Source organism: Tursiops truncatus, chromosome 16, assembly GCF_011762595.2.
Source record: "Tursiops truncatus isolate mTurTru1 chromosome 16, mTurTru1.mat.Y, whole genome shotgun sequence".
NCBI classification, from domain to species: domain Eukaryota; kingdom Metazoa; phylum Chordata; class Mammalia; order Artiodactyla; family Delphinidae; genus Tursiops; species Tursiops truncatus.
In genome coordinates this window covers 72,531,421-72,545,517 of record NC_047049.1, presented here as the reverse complement: position 1 = coordinate 72,545,517, position 14,097 = coordinate 72,531,421, and the positions used below count along the sequence as shown (strand labels likewise).

The following is a 14,097-nucleotide window of genomic DNA, read 5'->3' as shown; positions in this document are numbered from 1 at the left end:
AGGATCAAAGTAGTGAAGGTCCTGCATTCTTCTTCTTCCTGCATTATTTCAAAACAGTCAGTGCTGGCGTCAGGCAGCCCTGTTACTGGGTCCCTTTGTCTCTGGGTTATCAGCCTGCAACTTTTTTCTGAAATGCAAATGTTACAAGGGAGTGCAGGATGTAATTCACATAGTGTTAAAGAGTAATAGGTTAGTTTTGTGGAGTAAAATCTATTTATAGACACTACAGATTAGTAACAGTTAAAAAAAAAAAAACTAGGGGTGATTAATTCTTTCAGGCCAGGTTACGTCTCTTCTCTAGCCTGTTCCCTTTATTTTCCTTGTTCTCAGGAGAGGGAAAACTTCATTTCTATTTTTGCTGCAACAGACTCTAGTCTGTGCCACTGATATATATGCCTATCCATATGCCAGCACCATACTGTTTTTTGTTTGTTTCTTTTTTACTGAAGCTTTATAGTAAGTTTTGAAGTCGGGAAACATAAATCCTCCAACTTTGTTCTTTTTCAAAATTCTTTTGGCTGTTTTTGCCCTAGGGGATAAGCTTGCCAATTTCTGTAAAAAGCTTCTGGGATTTTTTTAAAAGACTGCAGTGACTCTATAGATACTTCGGAGAGAATTGCCGTCTTAATCATATTGCATCTTCCAGCCCATGAACACGAACTCTCTCTCCATTTGCTCAGGTCCTTGCTGGTTTCCCTTGGCAGCATCGTGGTTGTCAGTGTGCAGGTCTTGCACTTACACTATCAGGAGTGCCAGAGAGGCTCAGGGACGGGAAGCTGGGGTGAGGGGGGGTGTACAGGGAGAGGGCACATGCCCTCCTCACAAACACACACTGCAAAGTCACACCAGGACGAAATACCCCCTTATTATAACCCTGAAGAGCAGAGGGAATTTTCTTGAAAACCTAACTCTAGTAAATGGGGGTTCACCCGCACGGCAGCATCTCAGCTAAACAGATTGGTGTCCTGAAACAGAAGCCAGGTTGTTTGTTCTGTTGTCCAGAGAACAAGGCCAAACAATGCTGAATCCCACTCACCCTCTGGTGGTGATATCGGGCACTACCGTGGCACTTGGGACCTGGCTTGGGTGGCTGAGTCTAGGCAGCCGCCACAGGCTTCTGGTCATGCGCCGGAGGGAGGGGCTGGGGAAGTGACCCCCGGCCGCTGCCTGGGGAGGGCGATCAGGTCTCAAGCCCTCCACCCCCGCCCCATGCTTCTCCACTCAGCCTGATGGAATCAGCTTCCACTCACCTTTTTTCCCACACACTCTGAGAACATTGCTAACTGAATTCTACTACAGGACACCACAAGTTTATGGCAGCGTGTTGACTAAAAGTGTTTACTGAGGGACTTCCCTGGCGGTCCAGTGGTTGAGACTCCGAGCTTCCACTGCAGAGGGCAAGAGTTTGATCCCTGGTTGGGGAAATAAGATCCCACAGCTGCCAGGTGCGGCCAAATAAAATAAAGTATGATACAGATGAACTTATTTACAAAACAGAAACGGGCTCACAAACATAGAAAACAAACTCATTAAGGTTACCAAAGGGGAAAGGGGTTGGGGAGGGATAAATTAGGAGTTTGGGATTAGCAGATACAAACTACTATGTATAAAATAGATAAAAAACAAAGTCCTACTGTATAGCACAGGGAACTATATTCAATACCCTGTAATAAACCATAATGGAAAAGAACATGAAAAAGAATACATATATATACATACTAATTGAAGTAATACATATATATAAAACTGAATCATTCTGCTGTACACCAGAAACTAACACAACATTGTAAATCAACTATAATTAAAAAATAAATAAGAAACAAAAGTATTCTTTTTTTAAAAAAAACAACAGCCATTTATTTATTTATTTATTTAGCCCTGCCACGCAGCTTTCAGGATCTTAGTTCCCCAACCAGGGATTGAACCCGTGCCTCCTGCAGTGGAAGCACAGAGTCCTGACCACTAGACCTCCAGGGAATTCCCTATTCTAACTTTTTTTTTTTTTTTTTTTTTGGTGGTACGCGGGCCTCTCACTGTTGTGGCCTCTCCCGTTGCGGAGCACAGGCTCTGGACGCGCAGGCTCAGCGGCCATGGCTCACGGGCCCAGCCGCTCCGCGGCATGTGGGATCTTCCTGGACCGGGGCACGAACTCGCGTCCCCTGCATCGGCAGGCGGACTCTCAACCACTGCGCCACCAGGGAAGCCCTATTCTTACTTTTTAATGAACCTTAATTTTGAAAATTTTCTTTCACACGAAGCCACAGATACACAAATAGGAAGAACCTTAAACATAAGATATATCTGGCAGAGATTCATAAAACTTTCACTTCACAATAAATTCTAGAAAAAAAATGCTTGAAAATAATTACATTTACACTAAAGTTCTCAATCCCTAAGTGGAGGTCTGCGGGAAGTCCCTCTTCGAGCCCAAATTCTATTCCATGAAACAAAGAGGAGGTGTTGCCTTGAGACCCCACTTCCCAGGTCTTCCTGGAAATGATTTTAAACTGCTTGATCTTTGAAACTCTTCAGTTTAAGATGTGCTTCTGTGCAAAGTCACCTGGAGTTGGCACTTATGTCTTGTCCTTGACCAGAGCTTACCCTGCAGCCACTAGGGGGCGGGAGTGAGGCGTTCAGGGGCTCTTGGGTACCAAGGACGCCTACGTGTGTTCCAGGCGGGTCCATGGTTTTCTGTCATTTGTCCTGCAGTTCTTGACTGCTCTCCTTGTATGTTTTTACTTGCTCAGATGGTTTTTGCTTTTCCTTTCTATCTCTGCACTTTCTTGTGCCTTTCATTTCCCTCTTCCTTTCTGCATATCTCAGGCCTTGGCTGCTGCACATCCCAGCACTGTGCTTCCCGCTGCCTCTACCCCGTGTGCCTCTGCAGGCCCAGCGAGTGCAGCCTTGTGCCTTCTGTACGTGGCTTGACTTTATTTGAGGCCTCGTGGGTGATTCCCTAGCTGAGGCAAAGGCCCATTCTCGGCACATTCAGAAACTAGAGAACCAGTTTGGTACAGCACTGACAGGTTGTGAAGGACTTCTCCAATTCCAGGAGGCAGGCCAAAAGAGCCTCCTTGACTCAGATGTGATTTTTCTGGAAAGATTTTTATGAATACCTTCCAGGAATTGGCTTTTGGATGCCAGCCATGTGGGTTTTTAAAAAGGCAACTCTGGGGCTTCCCTGGTGGCACAGCGGTTATGAATCTGCCTGCCAATGCAGGGGACATGGGTTTGAGCCCTGGTCCGGGAAGATCCCACATGCTTCGGAGCAACTAAGCCTGTGCGCCACAACTACTGAGCCTGAGCTCTAGAGCCCGTGAGCCACAACTACTGAAGCCCACACGCCTAGAGCCCGTGCTCTGTAACAAAGAGAAGCCACCACAATGAGAAGCCCGCACACCGCGACAAAGAGTAGCCCCCGCTCGCCGCAACTAGAGAAAGCCCGCGCGCAGCAACGAAGACCCAATGCAGCCAAAAATAAATAAATAAATAAATTTTTTTTTTTTAAAAAAGGCAACTCTGTTGCTCTGGCCCTCTCTTCACAATCTGGCCATTTTCAAAACACATGTTGCATTTCTTTCCTTTTTAATATTTATTTATTTATTTGGCTGTGCTGGGTCTTAGTTGCGGCAGGCGGGATCTTCTATTTGCGGCATGTGGGATCTACTTCCCTGACCAGGGATCGAAACTCGGCCCCCTGCATTGGGAGCACAGAGCCTTAGCCACTGGACCACCAGGGAAGTCCCAGCACTTGTTGCATTTCTGTACGTATATTTTTAAACTTTGGCTCAGTTCGTTGTTGATTCACTCAATGTCTTAAGGAGAGTGGAGCTCCAAGAATAAAATGGTAGTATGGGGCTTCCCTGGTAGCGCAGTGGTTGAGAGTCCGCCTGCCGATGCGGGGGACGCGGGTTTGTGCCCCGGTCCGGGAAGATCCCACATGCCGCGGAGCGGCTAGGCCCGTGAGCCATGGCTGCTGAGCCTGCGCGTCCAGAGCCTGTGCTCCGCAACGGGAGAGGCCACAACAGTGAGAGGCCCGTGTACCGAAAAAAAAAAAAAAAAATGGTAGTAAGCACTGGCTGCCTGCGCACATCAAGAAACTGGCCCAGGCCATGGCTCCTCAGGCAGTACAGCCTTTTTAAGTCGCCCAGTCCTTCTTAACAGATGTTATTTCATTAAAAGCCCCGCCCTCGCCACAGCTCTGAAGCCTTAGGCCTCTTCTAAGCCAGAGTCAGAGGTGCTGAGTTCTCAGGCCATGTGGGTCTTCCGGTACGCCCAGTCCTCTTGAATTTCTATTCCAAGACTTGCTTCTCCACTCTCTGGTCCTCTCTGATGAGTAGTGAACGGCCTCAACTCAGTCACTCCTGTCTTTAATTCTGAGGGTCCCCTGATGGTCTCCTTTAGCTGGCATTTATTCTGCCCTTGTCAGTTGTGGGTGCCCTGTGATGGGCTCGTTATCTGATACTTGTTCTGTGTCCGCCACACATTGAGCCTGCAGTGGAGCAGCCCCTCAATCCTGGAGCTCCCCAGTTCCTCAATGAGCCCCAGGAACCTGATGCTTCCCAAGGACCCAATGCTCCGAGGAGATCAGGGGAGAGAAGAGGCCTAGCAGAACAGCCACTCAGAAACACTTGTGGAGTGAAGACTGGCGCCCCTGCTGGTCTGACTCTGGTCCCACATCCCTGAAGCTGCACCCAGATCACAGGACCAGGTGTTTCCATGGTGATGACATACAACACTAAACTCTTATTTCTGCATCACTTCCAGGTCCCCACACCCCATCCCTAATTCAATGCTCAGGTGTCCAGATGCAATGAGGCAGAACACAAAGAAGTGGGGTTTCAAGGGTCCTGGAGAAGGGGTGGCCAGGGTACTTTTGACAGGAGGCAGAGGGCTCTGAGCTCAGGGACCATGAGCCTATGGATCAAGGCTGTAGCAACTGAGAGATCATGGATTTGGGATTTAAGGAGCTTAGACTTGGGAACATGGTTGGGAGACCCATGAGAGGGAGCCCAGAGGTTCATGAAGCCCTAAAAAGAAGAGATCTAGGACGAGCTAGTGGGGAGTCAAGGTTGGAGAGAGAACAGCTTGTCCTAAGGAAGGCCTTCTCCATCATAGAGCAGTCCTAGAACAGGCCTCCCAGCCACTGTAGATGTATGAGCAAACTCCTGAGCACTCCTGCAAGGGAATCAGTCCAGAGGGCTCAGACACTGAGTAGGGTGAGAAAGAGGCTCTTTGTAGCGACTCCCTCCTCTTTTCCCCACTGCCTGCTCCCAGAGGAAATCACTTCCGAGCAGGGTTTTTCCATCCCTGAGCTCTGCCAGGTCACGGTTCATCTCTGAGGTCCTGCCCTCTTCCCCTCATCTCTGTGTCTCCACATGTATCTCCTGTTTGCAGAGGAGACTCTATCATCTGGTGTCACTTGACACAAGATGTTTGGTCGTGCTTTTCATGGGCCTCGTGGCAACAGTCCTTCCTCAACCGTTTGTGTTGCCTTGACTTTTCTCATGTAGTGATCTCCAAAGTGATCCTTCGCTAGATTCTTTTCCTCATCTCATCTTAAAGGTGAGTTTTCCTAGACCAGATTTGCGTAGGACATTTGTGTCAGGGAGAATCAGGGCTGTGAGTGTCAGGGCTGTGTCTTAGGCTTGTATAGATTTTGTGGGGATTCAAGTTTTTGTATGTAAACATGTTTTGCACCTTAAAAGAATAAATGTCGGGCTTTCCCGGTGGCACAGTGGTTGAGAGTCCGCCTGCCGATGCAGGGGACATGGGTTCGTGCCCTGATCCGGGAAGATCCTACATGCCGCGGAGCGGCTGCGCCCATGAGCCATGGCCGCTAAGCCTGCGCGTCCAGAGCCTGTGCTCCACAACGGGAGAGGCCACAACAGTGAGAGACCCGCGTACAGCAAAAAAAAAAAAAGAATAAATATCATTATGTGTATGAGAGGTTATAAAGGCAGGGCATAAAGAGCACTAGGAAGTAGGGCCAGTGTACTACTATGTCTCAGTGGATGAAGTAGACACACCATCATGTTCAGACATCTTCTGTGTGTGCCTAAGCCTGAGTCTGTAACTCAAGGGGGCAAACCATTGGCCCCGGATGTGGCCATATCCCCCTGACCCACCCAGGTGTTCACTTTGATCCTCAGTTTTAATGATTTCCTTGCTTTTCTTCCTAGTCTTACTCCCTTCGTGCCATATCCTAAGAGGCCTGGCTTCACATGCCCTGTCCACTCTCTGTCCATGGCCTTGTGCCTGTGTCTTACTCCCAGGAAATTAGGATTCAGCCTCAGCCAAGGGGCCAGTCTCTTCAGACAAGCCTATCTGGTATTGTCTTTCTTATGATCAAACACTAAACTCAGACAAAACGAATGCTGTCAACGGGGTTTTACACCCACACCATCTTGATGCTTCCTGAATAAACAAATGCCCCAGAGGTTTTTGCTCCTTCACCTGTCACCTGACACAGCAGTCGCGTGCAAGGGACCCTAGGAATAAAAGGCACGGTGCTATCCTTTACATTTAATTAGCTCCACGTTTTTTATTAATGCAACATTGAAGAGCTGACCGGCTGACCTACTTATCCAGCCCACAGGGCAGGCAAAGCTCTAAAATCTAAAAGTGAAGTTCAACCTTTAGGAGGTTAATTTTGTATATGCAGAACGTGCAGAGTATGAAAAAATGTTACATTAAAAAAACATTTAGAGTCCGTGTGCTTTACAGGGTGAGTCGGAAGGCTGGCTATGTCACGGTGCTCATGCCCCTGGGGTAACCCTGAGAAGTAGTTCTGTATCAAACCTCATGAAAGCTTATTTCTTCTCTTTATCCTGATATTGTTGGTTACTATAATAATTTAACCAGGCCATTCAGTCTTGTCTTCAGCAGATGGCTTCTGCTTTCCTGCCACGCTTGCCTGAAGAACCATTTTAAGTTAAAAGCCAGAAGTCGCATGCCCAACAAAGGACCGTCTCAAAGCCAGGGTGGGAAGGACTGGATTGCATACTCAGCAAATGACACTACAAAAAAGACTCATGGGTACAGGATTCTTAGCATCAACTAACATCACCTGTAAGACTGTCCCAGGGAACCGAGTGAGGGCTTCTAGGACTCTGAGTTCAGAACAGAAGCAAGCAAATCACCACGACTGTGTGTCTGGGGCACTGACCTGTGTTTCGGGAATCCATGGAGATCGGCATGTTGTTGTATCGTGCGGTGGCCCTGCCTTGTCCTCAGGGTGAGGGGGAACAGAGTCACATCTTCCGGCAACGCGCCCTCACACTGACTGATGAACTCCATCAGTACACAGCGGCGTGTCTGTGCTCTGGAGGGAAGGAAACAAAGAGAGTGATAGCCTAGAGTGCCTGCCTCCCAGCTCCCACCCACACGGTGAGACAACGGATGCCGGGCTCATGCCTGGGAGAGGTCTGCCGCTCCCGTTCCTCCCCTTCTGTCCTGCCTAAAAGGGGGTCTTCTCATCGAGAAGAAACCGTACGGACTTCCCTGGTGGCACAGTGGTTAAGAATCCACCTGCCAATGCAGGGGACACGGGTTCGAGCCCTGGTCCAGGAAGATCCCACATGCCGCAGAGCAACTAAGCCCGTGCGCCACAACTACTGAGCCTGCGCTCTAGAGCCCGCGAGCCACAACTACTGAAGTCCGTGCACCTAGAGCCCGTGCTCTGCAACAAGAGAAGCCACCACAATGAGAAGCCCGCGCACCACAACAAAGAGTAGCCCCTGCTCCTGCAACTAGAGAAAGCCCATGCACAGCAGTGAAGACTCAACGCAGCCAAAAATAAAAATAAATTTATAAAATTAAAGAAGAAGAAGAAGAAACCGTACGTTTTGAAGCAGTCCCTACTGTGGCCAGCCAGGACAATTCACTTACTCCTGGCCCTCAGCCTGCCCTTTTCCCAGGGCCAGGCAGTGAGGCAGAGAAGACGTTTGAGAGCCAAAAACCAGTGAGGTGGACCTAGGAGCCTGCTGGGATCCAGGCCAAGTGTGTGGACCTGAGTGAGGACCCCCGAGTTCACGCCCCAGCTCTGCCACAAGCTGGCTGTGGCCTCGCTGCGTTTCTCTGCTTCCTATCTATAGAATAATGATGACAGAGCCTCCTCCCTCGGCTTGTTATGAACCTTAAATGAATTAATATGTTCAAAGAACTTAGAAGAGCACAGCTTCGTGAGTGCCCATGGTGTTAGCTCTCATGTTCACTCGGAGACCTCAGGGAAGCTCGTTCCTTTGAGCTTTGGTGACCGCTGTCCATCTCAGCCCTGACCTGAAGATCAAATGAGATCATAGGTAAGAGCTTCGTCAAGGGCCACTTGACCATACCGGAGTAGGCTCGTGAAGTCATTATGGTACGTTTCTGTAGCTTCCCTAGAACAATGGCGTTCCCTTCCCCCGCAGCGCTACGCTCCTGCCAGAGCCTCCTTGGGCCCCTCCCTGCTGCAGGACCTGATGTTCCTGTCTCAGTTTTTGCCTCCAGTTCTTCAGGGCAGAATTTCTGCTCCCCCAGGAGCAGCGGGGGCGAGCAGACAGCCGTGGGTGAGTTTCACTCCATGTTGTTAGCCCTGAGGGTAAAGTCTGGGCAATGGGATGGAAGTGGGTCCCAGTCCTTGCTCAGAGAGCTATTTGCCTGGCACATTGCTAAGCATTCCTCATAACTGATGCCTGTATTAGAAGTGCTCTAGTGTCTATCATTTGGGAATTATAAAACAACAATGTCCTCTACTAACATTTACATTTTACTACACTGTGAAATAACATTTTAGTGAATATCCTTGTCAATAATTCTCTGTGCATGTCCTTGTTTCTTAGAATAAATTTTTAGTAATAGAAGTATTGAGCGAATGTAATAATTTTAATACTTATAGCCAAATAAGACTTCCAAACAGGTTGCTACCAATTTACCCTCTTACCAGCAGCAAATTAACATTCCTGTTTCCTGAGCCTTTACCAAACGCATATTTCATAGTCTCTATCTCTCTATATATCATTGCCAGTTTCATAGATGAAAAATTATCTCTGTGAAGTATAAAAGTTCCTATAAAAATACGGTAGCTCTTTTTTCTTTTTAAAATTTATTTATTTATTTATTATTTTTGGCTGCGTTGGGTCTTCGTTGCTGTGCGCAGGCTTTCTCTAGTTGCAGCAAGTGGGGGCTACTCTTCATTGTGGTGCGTGGGCTTCTGATTGCAGTGGCTTCTCTTGTTGCGGAGCATGGGCTCTAGGCCTGCGGGCTCAGTAGTTGTGGCTCGCAGGCTCCAGAGCACAGGCTCAGTAGTTGTGGCACATGGGCTTAGTTGCTCAGCGGTATGTGGGATCTTCCCGGACCAGGGCTCGAACCCATGTCCCCTAAATTGGCAGGCGGATTCTTAACCACTGTGCCACCAGGGAAGTCCAGTAGCTCTATTTTTAATGATCCAGCAATCCCACTCCTGGAAATATATCCGGAGAAAAACATAATTTGAAAAGATACATGCACCCCAATGTTCACTGCAGCACTACCTACAATAGCCAGGACATGGAAGTAACCTAAATGTTCATCAACAGAGGAATGGAAAAAGATGTGATACATATATACAATGGAATATTACTCAGCCATAAAAAGAACAAGATAATGCCATTTGCAGCAACATGGATGGACCTAGAGATTGTCATACTGAGTGAAATAAGTCAGACAGAGAAAGACAAATATTATATGATATCACTTCTGTGTGGAATCTAAAAAAAGGGTACAAATGAACTTATCTACAAAACAGAAATAGAGGGGCTTCCTTGGTGGCACAGTGGTTGGGAATCCGCCTGCCAATACAGGGGACACAGGTTCGAGCCCTGGTCCGGGAAGATCCCACATGCCGCGGAGCAACAAAGCCCGTGAGCCACAACTACTGAGCCCACGTGCCGCAACTGCTGAAGCCTGTGCGCCTAGAGTCCGTGCTCTGCAACAAGAGAGGCCACTGCGGTAAGAAGTCCGTGCACCGCAACAGAGAGTAGCCCCTGCTCACTGCAACTAGAGAAAAGCCCACACGCAGCATGGAAGAACCAACACAGCCAATAAATAAATAAATAAATAATTAAAAAAAACAACAAACAGAAATAGAGTCACAGATGTAGAAAACAAAGTAATGATTACTCGGGGGTAAGAGGAGGGAAGGATAAATTGAGAGATTTGGTTTGACATATACACATTACTATATATAAAATAGATAACTAATAAAGACCTACTGTATAGCACAGTGAACTCTACTCAATACTCTGTAATGGCCTATATGGGAAAAGAATCTAAAAAAGAGTGGATATATGTACATGTATAACTGATTCACTTTGCTGTACACCTGAAACTAACACAACGTTGTAAATTGGTTGGCTATTGCCAGAATGCTGTGTAACAAACAGCCACAAAGTCTCCACGGCATATAAGACTTTGTTCCACATTCATGCACCCTGGGGTGGCTGGACCTCAGCCAATAGGGTGTGCTCAGGTCTGCTCCCTGGGTCTCTAATTATCCTGGGACCAATGGGCAATCTGCATACATTCTACTGCTGGCAATGGCAGAAACACATGAGAACAAGCTTCTGCTCACATCACAGCCACAGGAGTTTCAAAACAAGTCACCTACCAAGCCCAATGTCAAGGGACAGAAAGTCCATGCTACTCACCATGATGTCATCTTGGCTGGAGGCCACTACTGCAGTAAAGTGAAGCATCCAGACCAGTAATTCCACCACAGCTGTGAAGCTGAACACTACCTTACATGCTTATTTGTGGTATTGCTTCCTTCAGAGTATTACCTGTTTGGGAGTGCCTTGGACCAGGGGTCAGGTTTAGATATAATGATCAGGGAAGGTAAGTCATGCAGCAAAAATGAGTTTGTAAAGCCAGGAGAACTTCAAGGGGCCAGTGTGAGCAGGAACAAGGAAGCGTGGGGTCGGGTAGGGCGTGGGCAGTTCATAGTGACGTGCGCCAAAATGTGGGGAGAGTTGATTGGGATCCAGAGCAGCAACAGGGGGATCCCTTCTTAGGCTCTTGCAGTAGTTCAGAGCAGGAACAGTGGAGGCGGAGGGTAGTGATGGGATTTAAATGTAGACTAGGTAGAGAGAAATGGGGGTCAGGCCTGGGCCTCCAGGGCAGGGTACCTCCTTTACTGAAATGGGGAATACTGATGAATGATAATGCTTTTTGAGGCGTGGTGATCAGTAGTTCTATTTTGAATGTGCTCAATTTGAGATAGTTATTAGACATCCAAGCGTGGATGTATATGAGGTAGTCAGCTGCTTAGCCTTGTGTCCAGAAAAACGGACTGGAGACAGTGGTTTGGAGAGTCAGCACACAGAATTTAAAGCCATAACTTCACTTACAGGGATAAAGAGAAAAAGAGGAAGAGTCCAAGGGCTCAGCCAATGGCACTGCCATCACCCCAGGTGGCGGTGAGATTCGGGAGTGGGGCCTCTTGAGAAAGGACCAAGGAGGGCTTCCCTGGTGGCGCAGTGGTTGAGAGTCCGCCTGCCGATGCAGGGGACGCGGGTTCGTGCCCCGGTCCGGGAAGATCCCACATGCCGCGGAGCGGCTAGGCCCGTGAGCCATGGCCGCTGAGCCTGTGCGTCGGGAGCCTGTGCTCCGCAATGGGAGAGGCCACAACAGTGAGAGGCCCGCGTACCAAAAAAAAAAGGACCAAGGAATGCCACCTCAATACAAGTGAGGAAAGGGTGATAAATGGAATATTGCCTGCCACATCAGTAAACAAAGGATGTCACAGTCATCAGCGATTGCAGCCCTCCAGCGTGAGCTTGTGAGCCCTGAGGAAACTCGGGAAGGAAAGAATATCTACCACCTGGCAGCCATCAGACTGCAGCCACTCCCTAGACTGAGCCCTGAGGAAACTCAGGATATGAAAACACAGGATCCTGGCCCCAGATAGCTGAGGTGCATATCAAAGATATGACGGCAGTGAGCCCAGACTCTGGCATCTTCCCATACCTAGAAAAGCACGAAATTCCTCAACTTGACATATCTGGGTTTCTTTAATTAACAGTCCTCTTTTGACGTTCAGACTACCTGCCTTTGTTGCAAAACTCATATATAACCTGCCCCCGCCTCCTCGGAGCAGTTCTCCCAGGGTTACTTGAGATGCTGCCTCCCCGGCTTGAAGTCCTAAAACTTCCCGCTGAATAAAACATAACTCTGAACTTTTAGGTGGTGAATAATTTTTTAGTCGACAAGGGCTTCAAGGAAGAGGGAAGGTGAGGTAAACTGGAAAGCTTGGAGATGTGGTGAGAGGGAGAGGGCTGAAACGGGGATTTCTGGTGCTGGGCTTGGCTAGTTTAGCCTCTTAACGGCTGTAAGCAAGGCTCCGAGTCCGCTTCTCCAAGAGGCTCTTCCTTCCCCGCATGGTCGTGGATGGCGCCACAGCGCCTCACATCATTTAACGAGGACAAAACTCTCCCAGACCACACACACCCCAGTCCCAAATCTCTGGTCCTATGGTCAGAACTGGGCCAGGCTGCCTCTGTCCCTGACAAAGGGCAAGGCCCTCAGGAGGCTCCGTTCTCCGTGCACTTTGCTCAGAGAGCCCAACCAATGTTATTACAGCTTTGTTTTGGGGGACAAGGAGAGGCCAGGGTACCTATGAGAAGCTGACTGAACCAGAAGACACATGAGGCGGAGCCAAAATTTTCACAAACCAACAAGGAGGGGTGCGGGGGAGGGACGGGGCGCTTTGAAGAATCTGTCTTCCCGCAATCTCAGCCCCTCACCTGTTCCTAGTGTACCTGTGCCGGTCTCCCCGCGTGAGGTGGCCAGGAAAGTCCGACTCTCTCCACCCAGGCTGCTTAACGTCATCATGGGAACACCGTGGGCGGGGCTGCGAAGCGGTTATTGTGACGCTCCAGGATCGGAGCCTCCGATTGGCTGGTAGGGCGGGGGGCGGGGCCAGCTGGGAGGGGTGGGGCTGAGAGGCCTGGAGGTGCCAGGTGGGCGGTGGCCGGGAAGAGACCTGTGGATCTAAGGCTCAGGTAAAAACCTCATTGCTGGGGCCTTGCAAAGATAGAGGAAGATGAGACTTCCCTGGTGGCACAGTGGTTCAAGCCCTGGTCCGGGAAGACCCTACAGGCCTCTAAGCCCCCGTGCCTGGAGCCCGTGCTCCGCAACAAGAGAAGCCACCGCTTTGAGAAGCCTGCGCACCACAACGAAGCGTAGCCCCCGCTCTCCGCAACTAGAGAAAGCCCGCGTGCACCAAAGAAGACCCAACGCAGCCAAAAAAAAAAAAAAAAAAAAAAAAGATAGAGGAAGATGTATGTCCCTTCTTGCCACTTTATTGGGGCTGCACAGGGACTGAACAAAAATACCCTCCTGCTGGCCACTCCCGATCCGCCCACACTCCGCAAAGAAACTTTTTCTGTAGAACCCATGAAACAGCGAGAAGCAGAGAGCCAAAGACAACCACGGATATTGTTCATCTTTCTCTCAGCCTTCCCCAAAAGGACCAACAGCTGTTTGCCAGCGTCAGTACTGTGCATTAGAGAGAGATAATCATACTTTTCAGGGATTACTGGACACTGGCTCTGAACTAATTTCTGAAGACTCACCATTCAGAGACTAGGGGCTAATGGAGCACAGGTGATCCATGAAGATTTAGCTCAGGTCCACTCACAGAGGGTCCCTGATGCCACCCTATGGTTATTTGCCCAGTTTCAGAATTGGAATAGACATACGCAGCAACTGACAGAATCCTCACATTGGTTCTCTGATCTGTGGAGTGAGGACTGTTATGGTAGGAAAGGCCAAGTGGAAGCTACTAGAACTGCCTCTACCTAGGAAAACAGTAAACCAAAAATACTGTGTTCCTGGAAGGACGGACTTGAAGGATGCTGGAGTGATGATTCCCACCTACAGACCCATTCAACTCACTCATTTGGCCTATGCAAAAGACAGGTGGACCCTGGAGAATGATAGTGAACTTAGTTGTTCATTTTTTCCTGGAGGGAGAAAAGGCCAGAGGTACGAGTCTGCTGATTCATGGGCCATGGCCAATGTTTGGCTGAATGCTCAAGGATTTAGAAGGAACACAATTGGAATATTGGTGACTGTGAA

The 14,097-nt window shown here is 48.8% G+C and overlaps 1 protein-coding gene across 6 annotated transcripts in view; it reads right to left on the bottom strand.

Annotated features, from left to right (window-relative positions):
• RASGEF1A (RasGEF domain family member 1A) overlaps positions 1-14,097 on the bottom strand; it is a 276,356-nt gene that overhangs the window by 228,073 nt on the left and 34,186 nt on the right. For 3 of the 6 annotated variants that reach the window (XM_073793596.1, XM_073793593.1, XM_073793591.1), the window contains exon 3: positions 7,169-7,324. The gene's annotated coding sequence lies outside the window, so the exon portion shown is untranslated. Of the gene's footprint in view, positions 1-7,168; positions 7,325-10,667; positions 10,692-12,761; positions 12,873-14,097 lie in introns of those variants that run through there. The other 3 variants (XM_033842220.2, XM_073793592.1, XM_073793594.1) reach the window with 3 other exon arrangements.